General features: G+C 38.8%; 1 long non-coding RNA gene across 1 annotated transcript; it reads right to left on the bottom strand.

The window, feature by feature from the left end:
* Window positions 1-2,611: 2,611 nt before the first annotated feature.
* LOC130175800 (uncharacterized) lies at window positions 2,612-4,457 on the bottom strand. Its single transcript, XR_008828785.1, has 4 exons — window positions 4,381-4,457; window positions 4,167-4,231; window positions 2,939-3,038; window positions 2,612-2,836 (listed from the first exon to the last, which is right to left on the bottom strand). It is a non-coding gene; the product is annotated as an uncharacterized LOC130175800 (long non-coding RNA).
* Window positions 4,458-4,967: the final 510 nt, after the last annotated feature.

Below are 4,967 nucleotides of genomic sequence, written 5' to 3'. Positions count from 1 at the left end.
AATGACGTAAAGGAAGACAGGTCAAATTTAAATAATGAAAACACATCACTATCTGTGCAGCAGAGGCTTTATGGATGGAAATGTTGGTCTGTCTGTTGGTTGGTTGGTCATTACACCACTTTGATCCAGACTGAATTTGTCAACACTACTGTATGAATTTATTATTTATTTATGACCAAATACCTGTAAAACTGTAAATAAATTCAACACAAGCCCCCTAAAAAAAAAAAAAGTGTTTATTTTTTGACACCAGCCACAAGATGGTCATTAAATCTTCACCTGTGTTGCAGTACTTTGAGCTTACTCTCCACTCAGCCGCTTATCTCTCGTATGCAATTTTCCTTCTGAGGTAATTTGGTTCCCCTGTTGTTCTAAGGTAATGTACAGTCCAGCCCATTGTGTCAAAGAAAAATGTCACCCGCCTGTTGCAGGAAATGTCTGACTGAAATAGGTGATCGTAAAAGTGTGTGTGGGGGATTTTACTGTTCCATCAGCTACTGCAGTTACTGTGAATCCTCTGAGTTTAAACTCAAACTAATGAGACAGGATGCTGATCAGGGATTCAAAGGTCATCAGGAAATTATAACTGCATTGGTTCTCCAGACTGTACATTTCATTGACTTACTGTAATTGTCATTTGTGCTCATGTCTATCAGCAACAGAAATCTGCACCAAGGTAAATCTGAGCAAATCAGTTGATGTAAGTAGTCTTTGCTGTGAGAACGGTGGTACATTTTAAAAAAGGAAAAAGTCATGTGTTTTTCGGTTGACTACATTGGAAGTTGATTTACCTCTGAACAAAATCACGTTTGATGCAAACATTGACAAAGGTCAGTGCAAGTGATTGTACATGGATTTATTTATTTATTTTTTCCCCATAGTCTCAAACTTTTCTCGTCAAGGACTCGTAAAGTGACATAAATTAGACCACGGACCCCCGTCTGATAAGATTTTTGCTTTTATGTGTTTTATTACAGGAAGAATATTCTGTCAGTGTTACTTTTGGAAATTATAGTGAAAATAAATTACTATAAATTAGACCCCCAGGAACCCCACTTTGACAACTACTGGTTTTGAGAATTACTTTGTTGTAGTTTATTATAACATAAGTGCATAGTACTTTTCAACGGCATCAATAAATGAGTCATTTGGACTAATTTTTTCAAATGTTTCTGACCTAATGGTGTAAAATTAAAGACCAAGACACTCAAACCAACGTCACTAACGAATAAAAATGAATGCCTAACTTAGATCACAACCAACACTTAATTGTCATGTGACAGAACAAATATAAAAACCAGCATTTCACTCCTGACTTTTAGATTTACATTTACTATAGTTTGAATTTGGTCAAGACATTTCTAAATGAGTTAATGAACACAATGTTCACTACAGTCAAAGACAGCACTGTGCATGTTGTTAGAAGATAGTGGAATGGTGCTGAAGCATGTGATCACTAATCAGATTCATGCCAGACTGCAGATGGGTGACCTGACCTGTATAACGTCATGAGACCAGTTTAAAGGTTAACAGTCCGTTCTTCCTGCGTGGTGTCTGCACAGTCTGTGCTATCAGTTTCTTTTTTTTTTTTTTTTTTTTTCTAACACAACCTTCAGATTGCGATAATCTCTCCCATTAAATATAAATCATTTGAGTTCTTGTTGTTGTTGTCAGACTTGCAGTTTTCATATCAGTTCAATGCTGCATGAGAATGAGCTTTACTTCCTGTCAGTCACATGACATCCACAGGAAGGAAGCCAAACTTTTCATATGCAGCAATTTTTTATTTTTTTTTGGTCCCAAATTAACAATTGCAGAGTAAAGCCAGTTTCATAAATGTGTCTGTGAACAGAAAGGTAAACATGAAGCTTCAACAGTGAACTCTCTGCTCAGTCCATTACACCCCTGATACAAGATACAGGATGGAGCAGCGCATCATTATCTTCCACGATGCTTTCAAGTGAAACACATGACCACTGTGGCTCTCATTTTTTGTGGGGAAAAAAAAGTTGTATGGTTAAAAAACAGACTGACTGCATAGTGTGTCTTTTGAAAGAGACCATTTGTTGAATAGACTATTAAAAAACGTCTATGCTGACCGTTGAAAAGACGTTCAAAATTGGTTGAAAAGTGAAAGTTTTTTTTTTTTATTTTTTTTTACCGGCTATTTGTAGACGTCTATTCAACGTTCACATATAAACTATATTTAACCAGGAAATTTTGTATTGAAAAGTTTCTGCTTATAGTGTGCAGACATTGTTATCGTGGATCATAACTGGTATATTTCGTCAAAATTCCCCATTTGAAAGCCAGTATTGAAAAATACGGTTAAATATTGTCTAAATGTGAACGTTCATTAAACGTCTACATATAGCCGGTAAAAAACACTTTCACTTTTCAACCAATTTTGAACATAGTCGTTTTTAAAACGTCTATTCAACGTAAAAATGCTCACTGTAAAATAGTTCACCATGCTGACGTCTAAACCACGTCTTTTCAACGTCATGTTCCAATTATGTGTGACATTTTTTAATGCAGCATTCAAAATACATTTTAATTATCATGCACTGTTAAAATATCAAAAATGGGGTATTGTAATGTGTATATCAAATGTTGTGTCCCTCTTTACCCAAGGAAAAAGTCAGATAAAGCTTTCAAAATACACTTTTTTCAAACTTTCAAAAAAAAAAAAAAAAAAAAAAAAATACAAGGAAATAAATAATTCAAAAAACACCACCACCACCACCTCTCCTCCCCGGCGCCTGTTTCAGGTGGTCTCCTATTGAGCTGTTAATATCGGCCTCCGTGGCGCTTGGTCTGGACCTTATGACAGCATCTAAATTATTAAGGGAAGAGCATTAAATTTATGAAATGCAAGGATTTCACTGTGCAACTGCTCAGTAATACGGGCAAACTTCATTATAAGTAGAACAATTACCTTTATTCAGAGTACAGGGTAGTGTTCCTGAAGGCCCTTTTTGTTTTTTTGGCCACCACCCCTCATGTTGAACATGGCCATTGTCTTGTTTGTCAGAATCCTGTAAATTTGATAAAGCATTGTCAAAGGAATATCACAAGACTACAAGACAAGACTTCAGTTCAGTCAGACAACTCTGGAATGAGAATTAATCATTTATTGAGCGTAAGCATTGCAAGCTGAAGCACAGCATAGGTATCCTTGAGCATGGCTGCAGCAGGTTTGGCATCAGGCTCTGTCTCGGTTATTCAATCCCTGAATGATCTGCTTTGGCAGACATTACAGGGAATGAAGCAGACCCCCGCAGGGGATCCTAGAGACAAAGCAGCAAGGTGTAAGCAGTAGCAGCAGAGCAGCAGCAGCAGCAAGATGTAAGCAGTAGCAGCAGAGCAGCCAGATGTAAGCAGCAGCAGAGCAGCCAGATGTAAGCAGCAGCAACAGCAAGATGTAAGCAGCAGCAACAGCAAGATGTAAGCAGTATTAGCAGAGCAGCAGCAGCAAGATGTAAGCAGCAGCAGCAAGATATAAGCAGTAGTAGTAGTAGCAGCAGCAGCAGCAAGATGTAAGCAGCAGCAGCAAGATGTAAGCAGCAGCAGCAAGATGTAAGCAGCAGCAGCAGCAGCAAGATGTAAGCAGCAGCAGCAGCAGCAAGATATAAGCAGTAGTAGTAGTAGCAGCAGCAGCAGCAGCAAGATGTAAGCAGCAGCAGCAAGATGTAAGCAGCAGCAGCAAGATGTAAGCAGCAGCAGCAGCAGCAAGATGTAAGCAGCAGCAGCAGCAGCAAGGTGTAAACAGCAGCAGCAAGGTGTAAACAGCAGCAGCAAGGTGTAAGCAGCAGCAGCAGCAGCAGCAAGATGTAAGCAGCAGCAGCAGCAGCAGCAGCAGCAGCAAGGTGTAAGCAGCAGCAGCAAGATGTAAGCAGCAGCAGCAGCAAGATGTAAGCAGCAGCAGGGGCTGGGGGGGGCAAGCTGGGGGGTTTAAGTAACCCGCCCTATCTGGATGAGGAGAGCATGTGACTGATCAGGATGGGCGCAGGTTGAGACGTCTGCCTGAACTAGCTTCGCATCATTAATGTTCACCTATTGAGAATTGCTCAATATCATTGCATCAATGCAACATCAATTAGACTTCCATAGATTTCAAAATCTCTCTCTCTCTCTCTCTCTGTATATGTGTGTGTTATTCATACCTGTCCAATATCTTTTTAGTGTTGTCTCGTATTTTTTTACCCCCCACTTTTGCCAGTACTTGAACCTGATTAAAAAAACAAACAAACACAATGTCATGCATGCTCTGGGCAGATACCAGCCAAGTTTCTTAAAGGAGTAATTCTTTTTAAATGCTAAAATATATATATTTACATTAAACAGCATAGAGATAAAATTATTTTTGAGTTTTTATACCGATGATGCCCTCTGTCTATCATTCCCCAGAAAGGCCTCCAGCTCTTCCAGCTCCTCAATGGTATTTACTCTTTTTTTTTTTTTTTTATTTTAGTGGAAGGCCCTCTGGCTGCACCATTCCCCGGATATCTTTTAATATCAATGATGTCCACCAACTTGTCAATTACCACCTTCTGGAACTCTTTAAAAAGGAAACCAAAAAAATCAAAGTGAAGATTGTACACCTTTTCATTTGAATTTGACATTGACATTGCTGTATAGATTACAGGCAAATCACTCATTGTGAAAGCTAATATTTACTAGCTGTGGACATTGGGAAGGCCCTTTTCAACCCCGGCTTTTCTGGAAAAAATGGATAAGTGGAAATTTGTATTTGTAGTCTGTGTGGAAAATCGTCAGTCAAGTATATTCTTTGGTGGTATAAATGAATTGCTATTTAGTTAGTGGTGAAGGCTCACCTCTTCTGTGTTCAGTGCCAAGCTCGTTAGAGCTGTTAAGGCTCGTCTCCACATTATTTGTCTTTGGGGCATCTAGAAAATCAAATAGAATTTAGGTCACGATTAATTATCATGAACATTGTGGAACAT

This window comes from Seriola aureovittata, chromosome 10 (assembly GCF_021018895.1).
Source record: "Seriola aureovittata isolate HTS-2021-v1 ecotype China chromosome 10, ASM2101889v1, whole genome shotgun sequence".
NCBI classification, from domain to species: domain Eukaryota; kingdom Metazoa; phylum Chordata; class Actinopteri; order Carangiformes; family Carangidae; genus Seriola; species Seriola aureovittata.
Note: the sequence above shows the minus strand (reverse complement) of the source record. Positions and strands in the feature narration are given on the sequence as shown.